Source organism: Athene noctua, chromosome 1 (assembly GCF_965140245.1).
Source record: "Athene noctua chromosome 1, bAthNoc1.hap1.1, whole genome shotgun sequence".
In the NCBI taxonomy this organism is placed as follows: Eukaryota; Metazoa; Chordata; class Aves; order Strigiformes; family Strigidae; genus Athene; species Athene noctua.
The window spans coordinates 166,509,728-166,534,871 of NC_134037.1; the positions used below are offsets into that span (position 1 = coordinate 166,509,728).

General features: G+C 40.7%; 1 long non-coding RNA gene across 1 annotated transcript; it reads right to left on the reverse strand.

Moving 5' to 3' along the window:
* Positions 1 to 6,886: 6,886 nt before the first annotated feature.
* On the reverse strand, positions 6,887 to 14,597 carry LOC141971747 (uncharacterized). The gene is made up of 4 exons (XR_012635319.1): positions 14,508 to 14,597; positions 10,573 to 10,725; positions 9,580 to 9,657; positions 6,887 to 6,953 (listed from the first exon to the last, which is right to left on the reverse strand). It is a non-coding gene; the product is annotated as an uncharacterized LOC141971747 (long non-coding RNA).
* Between the last annotated feature and the right edge of the window lie 10,547 nt (positions 14,598 to 25,144).

Consider the following 25,144-nt stretch of genomic DNA (forward strand, 5'->3'; position numbering starts at 1 on the left):
TTTTCATTCTTAAACCTCTGAGAGCTTCTGCATGAGTTCCTCAAGCTCGATCTTGCTCTGCTTCCTGGCAGACACCGTCATTTTTTCAGTACATTTTTTCCTGCTGTTAGCTGTGCTGCAGGGCACCATCTCCGAGGTCATTATCAAAGGGTTTCTTTGTCAGCCTGGCAAGCTGTCTCCTCCCGTCTCCACAAAGCCAAGGGCTAGGCCGGTCCCACCGAAATCCACAGAGGTCCCGTGCCAGAGCCGCAGTCAGACACTATGCTGATTTTACAGACTCGAGTGGACCTGTGCCAGTTTACCTTATCTGATGATCTGGCTCCATGAGAACAAGTCCCTCATGACTCACGTCCACCTCATACCTGCTGTGCAGGGGAAGAAGTTGTTTTTCAAGCTGGGCCCCGCAAATCCCAGCAAATAATATCTTGTTTCGCGTAGAGCTTCTTTCTTCTAGGAGGCGCTGAATAAAGCAAGTGTTCAACGAAGATACTGGGGTTGACCAATGGCCGGTGTCACACAGTGTCGTGGGGCAAGGTGGCAGGGTGAGGCAGGACATGCAGTCCGCAGGCACCCTCTATAGGCTCTTCCACGGGAGAGCACTCGGCAGCACTTGCTGGGCAGAAAGCAGCTTCAGAGTCACCCTGAAAATTAAGCAGAGACAAAAACCTAGGCTTCAAACCCTAACAGATTTACAGAGTTATTTTAGTACAAATAACTTGCATGAAAAATATATAATTTGGTATCAAAATCAGGAAAAAAAAAAGCGCCTCCTTTCACCAAAGTGCTTTCATTCAGATGGATGTTTTATTTTGCTTTGTACATGCAAACCAGCATCTTGGAGTGCTAATATAACACTTAAGTCTTAATATAAAATTTGAAAACCCTGAAAAAAACAACTTTGAAATCTATTGTCACTAACTACGATTGCGTAGTAAATACACAGGTGTTAACAAAGCCTCTATATACAAACTAATATAAGAATGTAAATTCTAGAATACTGGCAAGAAAATGGATGCAACTTCCCAGCTTTGCAAAGCCCTTGTGTGAATGAAAACACTGTGAATAATAATAAAGTGAAACAGGTACCTAAGCGGTAGTAGAATAAAACTCTGGGGTGTTATTAAGCAGCATAACTGAGGATTATTTTGAATACGATTTTCAAAATTAGGTCTCCATTAATAAATTATCATGCCATTGTGTCTGCCCCCACAGCTGATTTTGTCTTCCAAAATGTATTTAATGGGCTCATGCCAAGTTGTGGCAATTTAGAACTTGCAGGTCATTCCCTTGCTCCGTGAGTGTGGTTCCACAGCTCAAGTACAAATCTCTAATGCCATGTTTAAATCTGTCTTGTGAAGCCCTGAATGGGCTTTGTGTAAATTAACCTTGGCACCTGCAATGCAGCTTGCACTGAAGGCAGGCAGGCATGAGGACCTACCCGAAGGGGTAAATTGGTGGATATTGGATTAGAGGCTTCTTTCAAGCTATTGTAAAAGATCTGGAAAAGACTCCTCTGTATTCTGGTTGACTAATACTTTCCATTATAAAGGACTCTTTCTTTGGGAAGCATTAACACCTCTGTTGTTTGTTGCAGGCCTTTGATATTTAGCAGGGGAAATCCCAGAGGCTATAGTGGTACCTATTCTTTGCCCAGAGAAACGTGAGTCAGTTTTCCCCGTAAAGTATTAAAAATGCTGGGTCTCTGATTCATGCACAAAGGCAGATTAAAATCAGGCTGCCACCCACAGCTGTCTGGCCTGCCCCCACTGCTCAGATGGCTCAGCTGCTCTTGAAACATCAGCTGAATTGCCACAAATTACAGCCAGGCGTATTTAATAATACTAAAACCTGTGCACAAGGATCTCAGCTGCCTGCAAAGCAGGAACTTTCAAGGCAGTAACAAGGTGGATAGCTATGGAAGCAGATTTTTACAGCTGTCACTTTTAATCTGCCTATATTTGTGACAGGACTCTTCAATTCCTTTTCTTCCTCTAGCCAAGATTGCTAAACATCGTAGACAGCCTGGTCTAGGTTGTTAGGCTGAAGCAGCAGCGAGCGCTGCTGCCTGAGCACCAGTGCACAGAGGCATCACGTAGGGCTCCCTCCCACAAGCCTGCTCCCCTGCATAATCTAACTAGCAAAATGGCACAGACCCTTCAGCTGGCCCATTCTCCCCACACTCTTTGTGACAGCAAATGGAGGAAGCAGAAGGAACAGTTCACATAGGAGTGTAATGGATCCTGTGCACCTCCTCACCTGCTACCAGCCTTCATGAGGGCCCTGGGCAGGGAACTGCGCTCCTCCAGCTGCCGGGACGAGGGGGAAGGAGTCCTTCCTTCCCCTAGGCCTGCACACAGGCCTAGTGTGGCCTCGACATCCTCACATGCAACAGCGATCAACAGTTAGATGGTGAGGAGACAGTTTTCTACAGAAGATGCACAGTGTAAATCCTCCCAAATAAAAGTGCCCCAGAATCCCTGGGGTTACCTGGCAAGTTCACTTCAATATCAGCCAGCCTGTTTTTGTTCAAACTATTCACAGTCTGGTACTCTATTCTGGTTGGCTGGGGACTCACCTGCGTGCAGGCTGATTGCTTGTCCTGGGCTCTCCGTATCAGTTTGTCTACATAAAGAAATGAACATTCATTAGGCAGTGGTGATGCAACACTGTGCTCTGTATGCTCTGAAAGTGGCTTTCAAAGTGGCACAGCAAGCCCTTCTCAAAGAATAATACTTCTGGGTCCTCAAGGGATGCCGGCTTGGAGTAGCTAATACAGGGTAAATTAGTCTTCTAGCTGACTGCGTACTACATTCTCCTGGGTGTAAGTCTTACATTAGTTGGAAGGCTCATTCAGTTCTTGCTTTAAAAAATGTTTGAAACATTATAATTCACTTTAACTGTGATGAAAGATACCTGTCTTTTTGTCTATGCCCTTTATACCAGAATCTAATCAATGGCTTTGCCAAGCACTTTTCCTAACAGGTCAGAATCACTGTGGCTATGTGGAATTATTCATTAAAATACCGTTAGGTACATTTAGCTATGCTGCCAATATCATTCATTTACCTTCTTGTCATTGTACCTGCATCACCCAACACATGACTATAAAATTTCCATCATACAGATAGTATATAAATCCTAAAGTCAGCTCTGTGAACATATGTTTTATTTAGATATAACCTTCTTTTTTATTTAAATTATTCATTTAACAATACATTGTAGCTTAAAGGTCCATTATAATAAAATCTCTCTATTAACTATTGAAATAATTTAAAAGTCACTAAGTAAAGCTAAGAAACATGCCAAAATTTAAAATTTTTTTTATATACATCTCACAAGCTGTTATCTGATTACTAATAACACAGTGAGCTAATAAAAAAACGGGATGTTTTACCTACCAGTTCAAACTGTTTGTCTCATGCATTGGCTCAACACTTACCCCATGGGCTATATTTTTAAAATAAATAAATAAATACACACACACACACACACACTATATGAATATACAGAATTTAAGTTTCTTCTCCAAAAGGCTGCAAGTGAATTATTGTAAGTGCATAATTTTGTGTGTATTTTGGATATATTCTCTAAGCACATTAGAATAATTTAACATGAAAGTTGAGAAAACACAGAATTATATACAAGACCCAACAAGGAAAAAAGTGAAGACTTTAAAGCATATTTTGTTTAGAAAAACAAACCTCTTCTGAAGAGTATACTTTTCACAGGGAAAATCCACAAAAAGGCTGGTTTTCTAGAAGCTATCTGAATTCCCAAGCCCAGTTCCTTTTCTACTAGTTTTTCCTTCACATTCATTGGTGTTGCTTCATCCTCTTTGGTGGATGTACAATAGTTTTCAAAGGGCTGTACAGCAGTTTGAAGTTCAGAATACACAGGCTCTGGCATAGAAGTCTCTCTTTCTACCAGAACATTTTCTCCAGCAGCTTGTGACCATGGCTGAAGCTGTGTGAAAAGTACTTCTAGTGTTGGAGTGTCTCTTTCCCAAGAGTCCCCTCCTTCTCTTCCAAAACTATTTTGACTTGATGAAGACTTATTTGTTACCATCTTGTTATTAAGAGCCTGACCTAACCCCGTGACAGCATTACATACTCTAAATTCAAATTCATATGACCCTCATCATCTTCTTTAAGGGAACAAAATTGAAAATACTGAAAATACAAGTTACAAACATAACATGTACAGCAGCAAATAAGAATAACACCTAATTAGATTGCCAAAACTGAGAATGTCAGCAATTAAAAGATGAACTAGATTGCTATTTATTAGGTGGCACTCAAACAAAATAACTCTATATGAAGGAACACCTGAAAGAGGGTTCTGGTAAGTAGTATTTATCCAATATAGATCACATAACAGAAAATAAGAAATACCTATTTATAATTACATTTTATTTGCTAGATTTTCTTGTCCCAGTATGGAGAGTATGGTTTGTTTATGCTATAGAAAATGTTGAGATATTTATGTACTCTCTGATGGATACAACTTGCGGGGTCAAAAAATTTCTTTCAACAATCTGGATTACAAGAATTTCACAGTGGTAAAAGCTATAAAAGCAAAAATACCTTTTTTTTTCCTTGGTTTAGCCATCTTTATACTAGGTTTTCCATCATGATAGTGGAATCTAAGTAGTAAATTCTTTCATACTCAGAATGTTTAAAACAGAACCAAACTTAGCATTTAACTAAATATCTGGATCTCTTAAACAAAACATTTAAAAAAATTTTTTTACGATCTGAACAAGAATCAACTGGCAACATACCTGAAACGAGAATGACTGCTGAGTTTATGAGCTTTTCGAAGATGTAGGGTCAATGTATAACTCCAGGAGAAACATTTCTAACAGATGTGGCATTTACATTTCAGAGTGCCATTACTCTTGGAAAGAAAGAATGTTAAGAGTCATTGAAGGCTTGCACATATATATGACAAAAACTAATCCTTTGTTGAAAAGGGGAAAACCACACTAACTAGCTGAATACCTTTTTGAAGTTAACTTCCTAAAACATTTACAATTTGTGGGTTTTAGAACTTGTCTGATGAAGGAACCCCAGTGAACATGGAAATTCTGTGTTGGCCATCAGTACTGCAGGCATCTCCAACAGCAGTGTGACACATATATTCTGCTAAAATATATTTCTTTTACAACATAGCAGTGATCATAACTCAGAAAGTTGAGGAAACAGGCAACAAGTGTGCATAAACTGTAGCAGCCAAAACTGTAGTTTAATCTTGTGGCCAGACTCACCTGATTAAGAGTGATGTAGGCTTTACACACTTTATAGTTTCTCTGTTTTCAGGTAACATAAAAATGAGCAGAAAGTTGACACTGTTTTTAATCCCTGAAATATTTTGCTGTTAAGATTAGGATTGGTGTGTTTTGTTTTGTTTTGTTTTTTTTAAAAAAGGGGGAAGGTTGGCCAGAGTTCAAGACTGTCAGTGTGCAACTGCATGCACTTGAGGTAAGCACACAATCTATAGGTGAGGATGAGTCAGGTAGTTGCATAATATTTTAAGAGTCCTAGAAATGCGTGCAAATAAATAGTGAATTTGGTGCAAAAATAAAGTATTTCATTAATTCACAAGAAACAAAATGCATGTCAATTTGAAACTTTAGTCTCATTTATAGCAATACATTTTATTCTGCTATTTAATATACTCACTACATGTGCTCTCTTGTAATGCTGTCTCAAAGTTTGTAAAGTCCATGAAGTAAAACCACATCCTTCAACATCACAGCTGTAGGCATCTGAATCATTGTGTGTTTCAACATGTTTATGCAGATCATACGCGTTCTTAAAACTGAAAACAAGGTAAAACAAATAACAGAAATATAGTACAGAGTAGTAGTCTTGTGGTTAATGTTTAGGACTGGGAGGTAGTAATTTTTGGCTCTGAGAATGACAAGTGAAAGTGGAATATGTGTAAATCGCCGCTCTACCTCATTTTTTCCACCTGTGAAAAGGGGATAGTACAGACATCTCTTTGATGTGCTCTGGATTTCATTTTCCATTCCATCTTTCTTCCCACACATACACACCATGCCCAAATCTAGGTAATTTTTCCGCAACCGTTTGCAAGGCATCACCTTCACTTTCTGTTCATGTAGGTAAATTTCTTGCCCATTATCAATCAGTCACTTCATCCTCTCTGGTCTAGAAATTTGGATTATTTCCTCTGTCCACCCACAGTGTAAACACAGAACTACTTAAATATTTGTTCACTTTATCCCACTTCCATCATATAAAGGCTGGACATCTCCCCATCTCTGGCAAAGTTAAACAGAATTTTCCAGTGCTTATATATGCAACTTGGTCTATCACATCACAATGCTACTATATTTTATTTTATTTTTTTTATTTCACTGCTGTGTGGCATCATATGGTGAAAGCAGAAAAGAAACCACCACAGAAAAGTAAGCACACAAATCTGCAGAAGGTATAGTAAGGCTGTAGCAGAAAAATCACTTGAAGAAGAAGGCTCTTGACTCTCTCAAAGAGCCATCAATCATTTAGAATGGCAAAATCCACAGTTTAAGGCACTAGTGCCACACACTTCAAGTTGTCATGATGACCATTTTGTAGTACACAGTCTTGCCAAGAAAATGCACCTTTTAACACATCGGTTCTACTTGCACCAGAAGTTCATGAACTACTGTGTCTCAGCAGCTGAAGGCAGATGAACAGGAGATGAATCTATTAAGATTTCTTCATCGAACGTTGATTATTTTTGTGGTTGGAAACCTTTCTTTACTAACTCCTATGTAAAACACCTACTTGGTTCTACAGTCCTGGTCACATAGCTACGAGCCTCAAATTTTCTTACCCCTTGTCACAGAGGTGACAATGGAAAGGACATTCATCACAGTGTCGGAATCTGATGTGTGATTTCAGTGAGGAGACACTTGTGCATACCATAGCATGCAACACGATTAACTAGAAAAGATAGTAGAAAGAAACTTTCAGTTCAGTATCGGAGATGCACCGGGACATTGTCTGCTATGACGTATAACAAAAAATGTATTAAAATATCATCTTAAAATTAACAGATTAACAGACACAAAAAAAAGAGATAAAAGTGCAATGCAGATACAGTAAAGAGAGTAGTAAAATAGTAGTCAATCTTACACTGTTTCAAGTTACTTTCAAAAAACAGATGGTAAGGGAAAAAGATGTAGAGGATCATGTTTCACTCTCCAGGCTCTAACAAAAAGGATGATTATCATCTTGCTCTTGGCACTCTGGGAGGATTTCTAAAAAGTGGATGTTGTCTGGAGGCCTTCTAACAGACAAGCGCTGGCAAATCTGCTTTTAGTATTTAAGGTATTACTACTCTTACGGGTGGCAGAAAGAATATGTGTCTGTCCTCCACCTCCCCATTTCACGTTCGGATATATTTGCTTAAGGCACTATAATGCTGGGTGCTTGCTAAACTGCCAGACTATGAACTGCAATGGCCAAGACACAGGTTTGCTCTGACAACCCTGGAACTGGGGAGAACCTTTGGCAGATTGGCAGGCAGGTCTGTAACATCTTAAACTGAACAAATACTTCCTTTGCTGCCATGAATCAGCAACCTGATGAATGCAAAAGGAAGAATCTCAATAAAGAAGTTCTGGATTCAGACAAAATCTGTTATATTTAGGACTTTGAAACAACGCATTATCTTACAATCAGCCTAGTGCTTTGCAGGTGGGCAAACAAAAACATGCAGTTGAAGTGCTCACATTTTCTCAAAAAAGGCAATAAATATAATGCACTGTAACTATTCTGGAATCACTCCCTGCATAGGCACTTTTCTTCATGGTTTGTCTTAAACGAGGAGAAAAAATAGCTTCATGTGAAAAAGCTGGAATAACTTAATCTGCAAAACTGCATCAGTGAAGTTCAGCAGTCTCTTGAAATGGGAGTATCCAACAGTTCGCTTACTTGTCTGGCATGTAAGTATGTCCATGTAGGGAGTGATTTCAGAATACCTACAGCATTTGCATTCACATCACAGCTTATTTCAGAAAGATTTCTTACAGATAGGCAAGTTCTTTAAAAGAAAATTTCAATATTTATCTATATTAACAGGTATTATGAAATACGCTGGGGTAAGATTCTGAAAATGACATGTCTGCACTGGCAGCCTGTGCTAACATGCAGATGCAAGAATTTTTAAAGAAAGCTGAATCATGAACTGGGGAAGTAACTGGCTCTATTATCTGAGGAGATTTTGGTTGCACCTAAACAGTTGGACCCAGGAACGCCTCCCAGCTCCCTCAGCCAAGTTCACATTGCAGCTGGTTCACTGTGGCTTACTGGAACACGACATGGGTTCGCATCATCCTTGTTCCTAGGTCCAGCCACCGTGTGATTTTCCCTGGCTGTGCAAGCAGAATATGGTCTGAATTATCGGGGACAAGGACAGCCAGGCACACTGTGCAATTCACAAAGGTTTAAGTGCAACCAGAGTGACCAGAAACAAATAGTTCAGTTAGCTATGGGCTTTATTTAATATATTAAATCTATCTTAATGTGTGTTATGCTTGAATTTAAAAAATAACAGCATATTTAAACTGCTTCATTAGCTAATGAAAGCAAAACAAAGAATCTTAATTTGTATTTATTTCCAATTTCTATCCCAAATCACCTTGAGACAAATGAATAAAACTAATCTAGTAAACAAGACAAAAATAATTCTCTATTTTCTAATATAAAATATAAAAATTAAGATATTTTAGTCAGGTATGTGTCAACTATAAAACCATTTAAATACGAACATGATCAGTCCTGGTAGCTTGCAGTAAGCACCAAATCAAATACCAGTTGTTAAGCATCAATGCATTGACTTGCAGACAGTGAGAAATCATGTTTCCTTAAGAATGCAACTAGAAAGTAGAATCTACCCTGACTGAGCAGGTCTGCACGAAGCTGCTTGTATGTTTATACAACCTAAATGACTGGTACCCAGGTCTGGCGACATGGTTCAAATATTCCTGTTCTCAAAGCAAAGACCCACCCTCCTCTTGGCGTCTGCATTTCCTGTATGTCCAACAGCAATATCACGTTTCCTTGTGCTTAGATGCTGTAGGATTCTTTCCCAGCAAGTCATAGCTGCTGTAGTATAACTTGTGGGAATAATTTGGGGACCTCAGGGACATTGTGGTTAGGTCAGCGAAGGACTATACTGTTTGAGTGAGGTTGATTATGCACTGCAAGGTGAGCAGAGTTGCAGGCCAAACTAAAACATAGCTTTGGCTTTAACCATGCCCCTACTCATGAAAGTGAATAAACAGAGATGCAAGTGAAGAATAAGCATCTGCACCCGAGCTACTGCAAAACAGAAAATCCCCTTAACCTTGTTGATCAGAAGGCATAAAGGAAGGAATTTCCATGCTTCAGAGGGACGGGTGATGAAAGTCTTACTTTCCAGCATTTGTAACACAGTTGCGCTAGTTTCATGTGTTAATTTTCTTAGCTGACATAACAATACTTGTAACTCTGTACTTTATCAAACCTGTTCTGTACAAGATGACCTTGAGAAAAGTACATTTTATTTTAAAAAACTCTGACTTACCATGTCCCCTCATGTGATCTCGTAGCAGCCTTTCATTAGCAAAACGTTTCTGACAGTTCTGGCAAACAAATATTTGTTCTGAAGTTAAATAGAAACTATTTAGTGGCAATACAAATAACTTATGAAAGATTTATTAATAACCTATAGCTGCCAGTTTCATGAATAAACGAACACAGCACTGAGACAGTTTCAATATTCTTTTTCATTACCAATACTTTTCAGAAAAAAATTTAGTTTAGGCTTAATGAAAAAGATAGTTTTTCAGTAAATTCATTTCATCCTAAACAGAGTAACAATCTGTTCAAAACACTAACAGTTTGAAATTGGACCTCTTCTGTCAATTACCTAGAATGCACCTACTTTCCATCAACAAAACATCCACAATTCCAACATATATTCCAAGCACTTAAAAACATTAAAAACAACCACATCTCCCTTCCTTTTCAGCATGCAGGAAAGCATGCCAACTAATACACAGTTGGTGGAGGCAGGGAGTGTTCTGGTGAAGAAAATACTGGAAAAGCAAAGCTGAAGAGAAAAAAATTGCCTTTTGACCTGAAAGTAGTTAAATGCTCATTGGGATTACTTGCAGAGATTTTGTAATCCAAGCCTGACTCTTGTGGAGGTTCTCTCTTCAATAATGAAAAGTCTTTCTTATTCATGGGCAGTTTTCCAATGTCAGTGGAATGCCACGCTGTGCCATGGGCACAAAGGGAAGAGAGGCAATGCGATGTCACAGCTGCCAGGTGAGTATCTTTACTGGTGAAACATGATCTAAGGGTGTTCTCTTGCTCACTTTCATTATTCATCAGACATGCAAAGTCAGGAGAACTTCTATGCTTTTTGAAAAGAATTGCCTTCCTGAAGTAAACCCTGCTTTCATGCAATTGATTTATATGAAAAAAAAATAAAATTGAAATTACACATGCACATTATCACAAAGCACCTTAAATGAAAATCTCTTACAAATATAAACAGAACATATTCACTTACTATCTTCTGAAACTTGTCTGTTTGCATGATTGAAAAACTTGGTGTTGTTGGAGAACATTCCTCCACAAGTAGGACATGCTACAACTCTTTCTTGTGTGTGGGTTCTTAAATGATCCCATATCTTATGCTTTTCTTTAAATATGCTGAAACAATCTAAACCAAACAAACAGAAAAAAAGCTGCACATGAGTACTGTACTCTATGTAGAAACAGAAAAGGCTATTACATACTATGTCTTACTGTTGTATTTTTAGAAACACACACAAAAGTTTATTCTAGGAAAAAAAAGATTAGAATAGGACTATTACAAACATCACGTGAGATTTAACCCTACGAATATCCAATATCCGGCCAAAGCCAGATTATCTGTCAGTAATCAGAATTCTTCAAGACGTATTGGCCATGTGTGTCTCTTACACAAATTTCAGTTCTGAATCAGCAGAGAGCATTCTGCTATAATTTCCACCCTCACGTGTCAAAGTTTTTGACTTCACATGTATAGTCATACAGTAGAATAGAGATAACACTGATTATTATTTCTGTTGCTCACCCCATCACAGAACTCCAGCAATCTTCATGGTCTCTGAAGAACAAGATGGGGTAGAGAAGACATGTCAACTGTACATCTCCAAGAACTCCACTTACTGACCTCTGGTTTTTTTTTTTTTATCCTCACATTTTCTATCCTAAACACTATGTGAATGCGTATGTAAACTGCAAGCAATCACCTATCCACCAAACAATCCTTGCACATAAATAGCTGTGTCCTTAGATCTGTTGAGCTCAGAAACTGTCTGGTACTGTGGACACAGTGCAAGTTTTAACAGCACAAGTAGAAAGCTCTGGCTATTGACATGTGACAAGTAAGGGGAAAATCCCTAGTCGGTTAATGTATTGGTGTAAATGGAGCTAAAGAACTACTTTCAGGAAAAAACTTCAGACAGATGTGAAGGAATAGCCTACCCTCTCACATAAGGAGAAGCAGCCACAAGTCTCCTCATCTACCTAACAAAGGTAACAGCTATTCAGGTAGCTTTACCTTTTTAGAAAGGTGAAATAATAGCCTGGACCCAATCAAAGACTTTTAAAAATCAAGAGGACTAAAAACAAGAGCAAGAGGTAGGGAAAGATAAAATATTCTTTTGTGGATGACACACGGTAAGAGTAATCAAGTGACTCAAACTCAGCAACAGGTTGGATACCTTTAGGTCTCAGAAATTAATACATAAAATTCATTTAACAAAAATGATTTGCCTAGTTCATTTGACCAAGTAGATGCATTGTGAGTTCCATTTCTACCATTCCTTGGGACATTCTCTCAAGTAGAACAAGAATGTAATAGCCTTGATAACAACCCACATCCACTCGAACAGATAGAATATAGGCAACTTCCTGGAAAGGAATTCTGAGCTCCAGATTAACATACTTAGTAAAGGGACAGAACTCTAGACTCCTTATTAAAAGACAGATGAAATTCTAACACCTCACTTTGCCTACAATGAGGAAATCAGTGTCTCTTTCACTCTACTCTGTGCAGAATATTTCTGACCAGGAGGGGCTACAGGTAAAGGACAAGTTCCAGATCAGAAGCTGGAGGATTGATTAATCTTCTAGTGCAACATGAAGATTTCTGTCTCTAACCCCAGATTCAAAATGTGATATACAGGACATGAGATTGAATCTCCCTTACATTCTTTCTTTGTGAACTCTGCCAGGGCCCTGAGTACACCAACAACCTCTGGTTGCCCTGACGAGCCTGTAGCCACGTGGTGATGCTGTTCAAGCTTCAATCACACTTCTGTGAAAACAGCTAAATTGTTAGAACAGTGAGAAGCCTTAGCTGGGGCCTCCACTGTGTGCACTGTGTGTGCATCGTGTGCTCTCTGGCTTGGGAGCTGCAGTTACCCACCCCTTGTGCCTTACCAGCCCTGCCTCTGACTTGCTATCTGGGCTTCCTGGCTTGACCTCAGACCTGTCCTGTGACAGTGGACTTGGCTGGTGATCACAGGGCTGTGGCTGACCCTGGCCAGCACCACCAGACCTGCTCGCTTCTCCTTGTTCATGTTCTGCGAGACTGCACCCTGTCAGTGAGGTCCCTGCCTGCCTAACTGTCACCCTTAACTCTCAGTTTGCCTTCCCTAGCGGAGCAGCCCGCTCTTGCTGCACCCTCGCAAATTCAAACCCACTCAGACCACCAGCTAGTACACTGAGGGTCCCTGGAGGAGACGGATTGCTTTCTACCTGTTGTCCCAGTTCCATGTCAACTGTTTCTTCACTGAGATGAGACCTTACTGGCCTGTGCTTGTTTGTTAAGTTTGGGGATATGAATGAAAAGTTGTCTTTCAGAGCTTGGATGTTGTGATTCTGCATGTCACTTTCAAATGTATGCCACCACCCTGAATGTCAAGATCACAGATAACAAGAGACCCCGTAAAATCCAGGACCTATCCTTTTGTTCCGAGGCAGGATCAATTACACCTTGTTCTCAGAAGAGGTCTTCTCAGTTCCCCAGTGCTAGACAGCCTCCACAGTTTCAACAAGAAACTGGTACAGTATTTTAAAATACCATCTTAAAGTGGCTTTCCTAACTTATAACTTGCAGCACTCTTGTTACAACTGAAGCTCATTACTCCTCATCCTTACTAGCACAGACATGGAGAAGAGATGATTTAACTGTTCCTAACAGCAGGGCATTTCTTAAACTTATTTGAAGACATATCATATTCCTTTTCTTCTGCATTTCTCTTTTTCCCATTCTGTTATTTAGGCTATACAGTCAGAGGAGTCCCTTTACCTGTCCTAATGGGCTATATTTTCTACAACTATGATCACACTGATGTGTGATTTTTGTTCCTCTAAGGACTACAGATTCTACACCAACAGGTCACTGGAGTGAGTTCCCCAGACAAAGATAGTGCATCTGTCGGCTAATCTTAAGAGGGAGAAGGAACAAATTGATCTCACCTTGCCTCCACTGATGGGATTTTGTCGTCATTGCAGTGAATAGCTAACCCATAAGTAACTTTAACCCATAAATTGAAAAGACACATCTCGGGGGGGGGTGGGGGGGGTGGGGGTGGTGTCACCAAGAGGATACCAATCAAACCTGGGTTTTGTTGTCACATTTTATGAGACATGGCCAAATTCATTGCTTTAAAGCAAGCACAGAATTATCTGTTCCAGGACCAGAGTCCCACAAACTGTCTCACTATTCTTCTGCAGAGTGTCTTCTCTTCTAGAGAGGTTCTGCTCATACACTTTGTATGTCTGAAGCTGAATGGCATGCACATCAAATGGCAGTCCATAGTTTAGCCCTTACTCAAACAATCAAGGCATCTGCTATGAAAGACTGTCAATGGAATGTGGCTTCTAAAATAGAGCCAAGGGCAGAATATCAACTTTGAAGCCATGACAATAATTTTAACACAAGAGGTAGCTAGCAATATAGAGAATGCATTAAAAATTATCTTTCTCACCACACTGTTGAGGAAAAACTAGGACAGCAATAGGTGTGATCCCCTTGATTTGAAGGGAACAGATGAGGGAAAGCAAAGTGTAAGCTCACCATGAAAGATTATTGTGAGGGAGACAACCCTGATCATGAGTGGTAGAATATAAGTGAAAAGTCTGTTTGAATGGTATATGAATTATCAACCACAGGCAGAATTATGAGGAAACACAACCCTATTCGGTACTGGCAATTCTCAACTTAGGCTGACTGGGAGTTGAGGATATTCAACCCCACAGATGATAGGAACTATTCTACTTAAATCATGGTGCCTATAAAATAGAAATGTTTCTGCAACTGTTTAAGATAGATGAAAAAATTATCTGCAGATCTCTCACAAGTTCCTATGCAATGTGTAGTGCTAAGTGTATTTTATAACACTGCAGTGAAATACTTTTTGAAATAGATCTTTTTTTCATATGAACTACCTTTCCAGTGACAGTAAACAGCTTTCTTCTGATCTGTAACAGTTTATTCCTCAGCAGCATAGGCATGAATAGCAACATGTTGATCAAACCACACTGGGTTATTGAAGGTAACCTAAAAACAAAATAGAAGCATGGAGAAGACACAGGAAATCAACTGACAGGAACACAGAATTAAGTGTTTCTAGAAACCAAACAGACACCAGTAAATATTGCAGTAACATTTAATTAACTCACCCCAACACAGAGACAATTACATCAATTACAAAAATGTAGAACATTCTGCAGTATCCACCACATAAACCAGGTCCTGAATTTTCACCTACCATCTAGTAGCTGAAAATTCTGTCTAGACTAATTGAGTGAATGCTCCCCATTCTTTGGGGCAGGAATGTGTCTGTTAATGTATTTCTGTTGATTTATTTCTTTGCTATATTTTTACCTTCTCCCCTCCCTTCACTTCTACCTGCTTCTACTCACGAGAAGGCTATGAGGGCAGTGCAGGTAATTCCAACAGAAATGGGAAGGCTACACAATGATTAAACTGAATTAGGTGTTATGGACACAGCACTCCACGAGTCACTACTTATGTGACAAGGGGGACTAAACCTTAATTAGCCTCTGCCTCACTCCACAAAAATCCACATCTGCAGAGTGGAAGTAGACTGCATATTGCATTTTCTTCAAGTAACACAGAGTGTCATTCAACTGCATACTGTCATCAGTCACAATTCTAAGTATTCCTCTCAGTTCCCAATAATTTAACCCCTTAACCTCTCTGCTGTGCTGCCACAATTTTGTAAGGCTACACCTTGAAATGGGACAAGGAAATAATCTGTCTTTCAACCAAATCAAAATAAGGGGGAGAGGAAATGGGAAACAGGTGAAATTCCTTTGGCTGATATCGCCACTGCTGACAATGTACAGTTTATTCAAATTTAAACAGCATAGGTTTTTTTAAAGAAAAATATATACATGAAAAAAAAATTCTTTAGTATTATCTACTTTTAATCATCCTAATCTTAGCAGAGTGGATTAAACTAAGCTGCTAGGCATTCTGTGTGCAGAACAGAGTATTCACATGAGGAGTTAATGCAGGCAAACTGCTGCATTTTAAATTCATACTCCAGTGTATTTCACAATAGTTCCCTCAGGGAGACAAGCCCTTATTTCCTCTGAAGGGCTTGAAACATGATCTGAGAGATCCAAGGTCTTGTGTATATGAAAACTTATAGGCATATTAAGGTGAATCAACTAAAAGTATTGAGCTAGACAGTGATGGAAAACCTGTTCACTTCTTAATCAGAGTAACCATATGGGGGTTAAACCCATTTTAGTTTGTTGGCACCATCTCTTTAAGTGTTTTGCCGGAATTTTCCTGAATATTTCTTTATATGTAAATAGGAGAGAAGTTTTTGGGGCCGTTGCCTGAGTCAGAAGCTTTACCTTTGGGGAAACTGAATCTGACACAGCAGAAGGCACCGCAAGTGTCGGGGGAAGCTGTATGGGTGATTTTCAAAGAGAATTATATTCATAACTGTGGGAACATATTTGCAGGAGGGTGGGAAAGGTAAGCAGTTTTCCCTGCCCTCAAAGTTCTCCTCTTTCACAGTGTGCCCTACCCCACCTCCTGGGTCTAGTCTAGCCTGCCTACTAAGTTGGGAAACATTCTTTTAATTAATAAAATTCACAACATAGTTTGAACTTGAAAAAACATGTATAAAAAGATTTAGCAAAATGCTATGAACTAAAGGATTCCATCAGCCAAAACTGCCCACTTGCATAAATAAAAAACGGAACATGAAATGGGAAGATTTTTCTTCTGTTTAAGCATGTTTTTCAAAAGACTGTACTTACTGACAGGTGCAGCTGTCATCAGATTCTGAGGGGTTTGACGTTTTTCTGAATCTCTTCATTTTTAAAATAAAGAGACCAATCATGGCAGTATGTGAGTAAAGACTGATAGGTATGTATTAAAAAGCATTAATAACAAAAATAATTACTGTAAGAAATATGATTCCTATAAGCTAAGAGACATAATGGCAGTAAGATTTGTTTGTAAAAATATTTTATAATCAAATTATGCAAACAATCCAAAAGCTATCATAAATAACGGTCTGTGTTAGATGTTTAGGCTTACAGCTTTTAAAAGAAGAGAATGGGGTACTTCCATGCATAATCCACTAAGTAAATAAAAGCCCTTATTTACAGAGATAAATTTTCTCACAGATTGACTTAACAGAATTACCTCTCTCTATAAACCTCACACTCAGATTTTTATATTGTTCCTTACTTCATGTAAAGAAAAATTAACGAAAAGAGAGATATCAAAGCATTATGTGAATATAGATATTCTAAATTCGGAGCCTGATGTTCCCTTGCGTGGAAATATTTTTGTCCTTACTAATGTTTGTTTATAACCTCAAAAAGCATAGTTTATGTCCTTTACTTTATCACAACTTTGGTACGAAAAAGTAATAGATAATAGAGAAATAGGATCAAAAGGTTGATAACTCATGAATCATTGAAAGGCCTAGAGAGACGTAAGAAAAAAAAAAGCCTTTGAAAAACATTAAAGTTTTTGTTTTGATTTGTAGTTCAACATTATTAAACCCTCATCAGATTTACCCATATGAGGTTTGCAAAATTGTTTAGTTTTACAGTTTCTCTGATTTTCACAGTAAGGTCATTTCAGTTGTTTTTTCTTCACCAGTATTTTATTTGTTTTCAGTTATATCACTTAAGGCAAATGAAACGAGAAAACTCATACAAAATTAATGTAGACCAAACAGACAATTTTCTTGCACTACTTCTTTCTCTAAAAACTATCTTGTTCAACAGTTACACAAAAAGAGATGGAAAGAAAATGTCACCTGCAAAGCATCACACTTGTGGATGCACAGGTAATGCTCACTAACTGTAAATAACAGCTGAGGTTCTGGGGCCAACTGTGACCAAGAAAGCGCCTCCCTATAAGGTCATATCAATACGAAGACACTTTTGATTGGGAATGAACACCTTCAAGAAACAGAAAAAAATTTGTAGAGGTATATTGTCAAAAAAAGATAGCAACTGCTAATCATCTTGGTTTACTTGATACGAAAATAGCACAGTCAGAACGGAAAGGATCATGATTTTATTTAATAGAGGACACTTAAAAGTGGTCAAGATACAAATGATTTTCAGTTGAAACCAATCTTGGCCACATTTGAACATCAAACTTATATGAACAGCCTGTTGCAAACATCTGATTTCTGTCCCAGTAAAAAAAAAAAAAACAAACAACAAACTTTTCCAACTGATCGAGGAAACATCATATTCTGTTGCCTTTCTTCAGAAAAACAATAAACACTCTGGACCTGTCTACAAACTACCAAGTTCATTAATTTATCATTAAACTGGGTATGTTGAAGTTTTACATATATGCTCTTAAAACACAAGAGAAGTTGCATCTTTGTCAAAAAGATCATTTTAGTCACCACAAAGGGAACGAAAATTTGAATTTGAGGTTGCAGATGTTATGCAAATATGTTGTCTACGTTTTTGTGAATGCTACCATATTAATTGTCATGTATTACTTACAAAGATAGTGGGAAACATTGTTGAGAGGTAAGATTGAGCAAAAATTCCCAATAGTGAGTCAAATCCAAAGAATGATAAGGTAAAGTTAGAGCAGGAAATAAAATGGCAATACCTCAATGTATTTCACTTACATCACAGCTCTCTCAATGGCAAACAACTCCTCTGAAGTCTTTGATGCAAACACGCTGGCAAATCGCGGTGCAATGCTCATAACTGAGAGCCTATGAATTTCAGTTTGGTGTGGTAACTGAAAATTGACATGTGTTGTCAGCTGTCTGGGATTTTTTGCCTTGAATTCACAACTTCTCCACCAGCACCGGTACTGCTCTAAACACAAGGAAGAAGTAACATTTTACAGAAACTGAATGAAATCTGCAACCATGGGCCACAACAGTGAGAATGCTGATAGTACTTACATTTGCAATGACTTCACAGTGTGTGAGTAACCTTAGCAGAGGTTCTTCTAAGCAGAGCAGCTGGTAATTGCCATCTACTGATAATGCACTAGATAAAACTTGCAAATCTCAGTGGCAGATTTTCCACTGTCCCGCAACTGCAGCAATACTAGAGTGCTTTGTACCTTAAAACACAACTTTTTGTAGAAAGGTGCTTCATAGATTAAATAGGAAATTTTTGTAAAAATAAGTATTTTCTTAGGTATATACTATGACACTCTTCAGCTTAGGTCACAGAGACATTGTTAATGTTGGTCCAATTCTACTTTTTTCACCTTTAATTAAAACTAATTCACCTTTAATTAAAATGTCTACACCTGTAATTAAATTTGATTACAGTGTTAAGTATAAAGAGCAGGATACACAAGAGCCAAAATAGCTATATTAAAAAGTCTAGTATATTATTCCTATTACATCCACAGAGACTGCCTGTAATTTTCTGCAGAATTGGATTTTTTTTGTTTTCTCTTTAAGTACATTTAATACTATTAAAAAGATGTAACATAGGATGCCCATCATAAAATAACACCAGTGTTATGTATCCAAATAAGGCAAATACCGTACAAACAACCATTTTTCTGTAAAGATTCATACAACCTCTACTTTAAACTTAGAATTCATAAGCAGCAGGCCAGTTCCCTGAAAGGGAAGAACTCTGCTGTTCAAAAAACAATTTGCTAAAACCTGTTTTAGACAATTGCACCTGCTAAGGCCCTAATCTTAGGAAAAAAGTCCTTGCAGAAGTTCTCATGACATCACCTCTCCAGTCTCTTTCCATGTTAGTAGTAACAATGCAAACAAAAATCTAGGACAATCAGATAGGAAGCAAAAAGCAGGTATAAGCCCTTGTCTAAGGGCTTCATGGAGCTGGGCCTTAGTAAGGCAAAGGTGCAGGTAAACTGAAGTCAGTATTATTTCCTAGGCTAGGAACAATCCTCCGAAGTGCAACATAATCTGTGTGACAGATGAGACATAAATGACATGTTGTTTCCAGGGGGTGCTGTCGGTACTCTTCCAAGTGTTCTGCAACATGATTACAAAATTCCTCCATGCATTTCCCCACAAAGCAGCATTCTTTCCATTCACATGGTAGTATCAGTTCAGCGTTCTTAAATTTGCTTCCAGGGGCCATTGCCTAAAATTTTTAGAAGCACAGTGAAGTATTAGTTATATTACATTTCTGTAAAGTTCTCTTGTAAAAATAGTGGTTAAGATTACAGGCTCCTAGATGACATGAATGGGGTTTTTCTTTTTTTAATTACTAGATATGTTATTTTAAGAATCTAAGACCGTATTTTGTAAACATTTACACCCTGCCAGAAGCCACAAGTTGTGCATTTTCATTACAACCATACAGTCAGAGTCCTACGATCACCATCCCAAACATCTGCTGAGGATGCCTTTATTGTAATTGAACTCCACAGCATTACTGTAAAACCTCTACCTGCATAGAAAGCCAAAGTAACCATTACTTTGTTAGTGCAATTTAGCCTGACATCAGTGTGGGCTCCCACCGAACAGGGTTCCATTCACCCCTGCTTGTTCTTCTCGAGATCCAGCTCTGGAATTGGCACAGTCAACCACTAAACTGATGAGAAAATGGATCCAACTGAAAACTAATTCTTGGAGGGAATGATAGACAGATGGATAAGTCAGTTTTCTGCTCAACTGCATGGATGTTTGTCTCAGTATAAAGGAAGCAACAGGATTATAAACCAAGGAGAAATATTTCCACTGATTTTTTACGACTGAACAGATACAACAATAACAAACTTTTATTAAAAACTACTGGCCCATTCTCAGTGGTTTTCCACCCCCCCCTACTCTTCCCTCTGTTACTAGCTTCAAAGATCTGCCAATTCAGCTGCTCAGAGGACCACTCCCTAACTCGCATTATTCCCAGCAATCCGGATTAGTTTTAAGAGTTTAAATAGCCTCCAAGCAGATCAGCTGATGGATCTCAGTCAGCAGCAGACTTTGGAAGGAGGATGGTAACAAGCAGCTGGGAGGAGATTCTTAATTTTCTCATCAACACGTACAGACCTGGAAGACAAACTCTGCCCAATAGCCTAAAGCATCAGTATAAAAGTCTGACTGTGTCTTCCCTGATGCTCTTACTGATTCTGGTGATTAAAAAAGTCAGGCACTGACATAATACTGTGTTCAGGGAAAAAAAAAAAAAAATAGCGAGCATGTGAAAAATCGTGCAGGAGTAGTCAGTATGCCAACTCAGGGTTAAGTAGACACTGTCAACATTAACTGCTAGTACCTTCGTACTTCCTGCTACTAAAAATACCAATCTGGAAGTGTTCCCCCACCAGCAAGTTCATTACCAGGAAGCTTCTGAGAGAACTGATGGTATTAGATTGTAAGTGGGACTCCTCTCACTTTGTAACAGTTTAAACTGCTACAACCAACCCTTTTATTTCAGCAAGGCCCCATCCATCTCCCTGAGCCGAAGGCGGGAATGCTGGCAGCCCTACAGACAGGCTGAGAGGTGCCATGGCTACCATTTATGCTGCACATTAAATCACCCATTGTCAAGTACAAATAAAGTTATTCCAGACGCGGTATTAACGCTGCTAGGACAAAATAATTCAAGTCATCATTATTCTAATTCCCCAGTGCCGGTATCCACAATCTCCTAACAAGCAGACCGGCCTACAGGTAAAAACGACCAGAGGGAAAACTCGGGGAGCGACCCTGAGCTCCTCCCGTCCATAACGACACGGACCCCCAGCGCCTCCCCCTTCCCCGCTGCCTCCCCCCCCTCCCAGCCGCCTCCAGACCCCCTCACCTCTGGGGCGAGCCCCTGCCCGGGCAGCCAGGGCCTCCGCCCGCCGGGGCAGGACGGGGGGCCGCTGCCCCGGCGCCCGGGCGGGTAGGAACGCGCCCCAAGGCCAGGAGCGGGCCGGGCTCATGCCCTCGCAGCGGGGCGGTAACGGGCGCCCTCGGGTCGCCGCCGTCCTTCTGCCCCCGGGCGGAGGCGGAGCGGCGGCCGGGCGCTCCCCTGCCGCGGGTGGAGCCGGGGGTGCCCCGCGGGGTGAGGCCCGTGGGTTTGCGGCCCGTGGGTTTGCCCGAGGCGGTGCGCGCGGGGCCCGCCGGCCGTAGCGGCCGCTGCGCTCCTCAAAGGCACATTTCCCTCTTCTCCCCCCCACCCGGGATGTTTCCCCGACGCGGGCGGTGCCGGCTGCGGGCGGCTGCCTGTGCAGGCGCGGCCGCACCTTCGCCGGACGCGGCCCGTTTTGCTTCCCCCGTGGCGCCGGCTAAGGAGGCCCCGCAGCCCCGGAGGCGCTCCGCTTTCAGGAGGCCCTCGGAGGTGAAAAGCGTCGCGTCCCGCAGGAGCCGCCGCAGAGCCGTCAGGCTCCGCCTGGTGCTGGAGCCGAGGCAGAGCTGCCCCCTCAGCGGCAGGAACGGGGGAGCTGCTGGGGGCAGCCCAGTGTCCAGAGGAGAAGGGAAGCAGGCGGGGGGCTGCGAAGGTGTTTCGGGTGGGTACAACACCTCTTCCTCGGACTGCTGGTGTCGTTACCACTGAACAACACCGCTCACCACCGCCCGCCCCCTAATTCTTCCATTACAGTGCTGTTCGTTTAGACTAAACCCCACCGTTCTCAATACTCCTCACGCCGAACAACGGGCACCTTTACAGGTCAGTGTACCAGCTGGCAGTGCATGCCCCTGAGAGCTGCAAGTCTTTGTAGCCAAGTGTAGGAGACCACACACATTCAGTTACTGCTTCCAGACTGATGAGTGTCCTGTGCAACCAGCATTTGTGATTTCTTGCAAGCGTTAATTGATTACAGCAAGTTCTTGCTCTACTTGAATTACTTCTTAAACCACTCGTCATTTTGATAAAATGCTTACGCTTAACTTCTAGACATTCTCCAAAGTAGGTAGACTCAGAAATGCTGGCTATGCTGTGGGAAAACAAAGTAAATTTAGATGGAAATGTGTATGCTCTGTAGTTAGAATGTCAGCTATCCCTTCACTAACTAGAAATGCTCTTAGGGGTGACTGGATTACTTTAAAACAACAGCAGTAAATGGAGCGCTCTTTTCCAAGACCTTTCTGCCAGGAACACCTCGTATCTCTATTCAACCCACTTCTTACTCAAATAACCACAGAAGTATATCATGCCTGGAGGAAAACTTAGTGCATGTTGGGATTTGCATCTATTTCATGGGAAAAAAAGTAGTGGAAAAGGGAGGTGAGTGAATAAGGAGTAGGTGCATTTGCCTTCAGGACAAAGTTTCTCATTTTTCTCTTTGATTATGCAATCTAAGCTCTTCTCTTTTGCATCTTTAAAAACGGTGCTTTTGTCACCGATTACACCGTTTCTTCAGCAAAAATCTTCTGTTTGTGTCAGCATGGGCTGGCAGCAGGAGGGCAAGAAAGCAACTCTTTACTTTTTAAGACACACACAGCCCCAAAAAGAACCCCCTCTTGCCCCAATACCCCTGACCTGTGTACCCATATTTACTTTGAAAAGCAATCCTGAATGCTCTATGGTAACTAGGGCCCTTGGGCACCAGTGCCACCTGTATGTCAGTCAGACAAAGGTTTTTATTCCCTTGAAAAGAAGGGGAGAGGAGCTCACACGCGCAGTTAGTTTATTTTTTACCTACCCACAACACAGCCAGTGTAACAGATTGAGAGCCATTCTTTTTTTATCCCCCGCTCCTTGGCACAGCGTGGAACTAGGGTCAGAGCTTCCCCACCCTTTCCTTTAATGAGCTGATTTGATTGGTTTGGTTTTTGATTGTAAAACACCAGCTTATTCCAGCGTCATGCCCCTGATGACAATCCTGTGCCCGACTTGCATGCACATAAGCACATACGCAACAGAGCAAGTCTGTTCCGTATGTCAGAAAGGACTCCTGAGAAAATGTTGCCCACAGCCTTGCTCTCCCTCTTCCTGAAAGTGATGAAATGTGGACCTGCTTCATCCTCTTATCATCTGAGCATCTTACTCTCTGGTTTCTGCATGTTGCTGCATATAACACACTGAGCACGTCTTACCTTTGAATTTAATTTATGGTAAACTGAACACACACTAACGCTCTCCTCTATACAAGTAACAGAATATAGGTTCTGCTAGAAAAAAAGCACTCAGATGCAATAATCACTAATATTTAGTTAACAGCACTGCATCCACCACAACTTAACCATACAGTTCAGTACAGCAGGCTGAGTATGTGTTCTCCCACATTGCTTTTACCTATACATCCAGCATATTTCATTGCCCCTCAGCTCCCAGGTTGTGTGTCTCCCCCCCTTTTGAGTCTGTTTCTTGAAGTTCCCCACACGTGAGAGATACAAGTCTCAGAGATGCTGGTGTTCCTATGAGCTCTGCGAAGGCAGGCAGCTAGCTGTGTTGGGAAGAGGTACCACAATGAGCACGTGGCTTGAGGGGAAGGTTGGCAGCACTCGGCTGGTACCTGCTCTCATTAACAACATCAATCACTACACCAGTAGTACTGGTGAACCAGCCAGAGCACGTGCCGTCCCCTTCCTTGAGCTAGCATCATGACAAGAACCTCAGGTTCACATGGGTAGAAGGGTGGAAATCTGTAGAGAATTAGCCCTGTTCGTTTCTCCTAATTTTAACTCCTCGTTCTGCCATTACTATGCTTCTTTTTTGTAGTCTTAAATTTTGCTACACTGATGGGACAATTTTAAAAACTTTTTAGAGTCACAATCTGTAAGTAAACAGCGCTCAAGTGACAGCAAAAAGATGTTACAGAATAAAACCTTTTGCTTTAGATGAAATAAATCCCCAAACTCAGTATTTTTTATTGCTTTTGATGCCAGCTGCTCTACAGCTGTTGCACCTAATAACCAGCTTTCCAAAAGTGTCAGCAACTAACCAGGACTGCAACTGGTCAAAAGAGCCCAGGCTAAGGCGAAGAGGCAATAGCATTGCACGACAAACGATGAAATCCTGACTCTGGGGGCAAGACTAAGTCTCCTGGACAAGTCTCCCCTCCCCTGCCATGCTCAAAGCATACCACCCTGCCCTTTTCAGCTCAGCTGTTGGCACATCAAGTTTAGCAACGGTGAGCTTGGGCTCTCCATGAGAGCGACCCAGTGTGCCGACCGCCGTTAGGCACACTGCAGGGGCACTCCCAGTCTGAGCTGAACTGGCAGCAGAACACATGCAGAGCAGCGCTCCTGCACTCGGGAGGGAAAACAAATGCAGCACAGCTTTCTCAAAGCATTTTAGGGTGAGAAACCTATTATCTGACCATGGTTACACTGTATGGTGAAATACCTGTGACTTTTTACAGTGTTTCAACATTTTTAATCAAGAAAATTTAATGGCTTCTTGCCATATACAGTGCAAATATCATAGTAGCATCTCAGTACTGATGAAAATCACTCTGAGTTGATGACAAACATGACGGCACCACTTTTTTTCTTTCTCCCGTGGCCAACATGACACTTTGGTTTTGCTAGAGGGCAAAAGCCATTATGTGAAAACAAACCTTGGTATCTAATCTCACAGATGCAAGTCACTTGGCTGTACAGTCTGTCTCCAGAACTACCAGCAGAGCTTTGCTGTGCATCATGGTGTGGATCAGCAGTATCCCCCTCCACTATGTT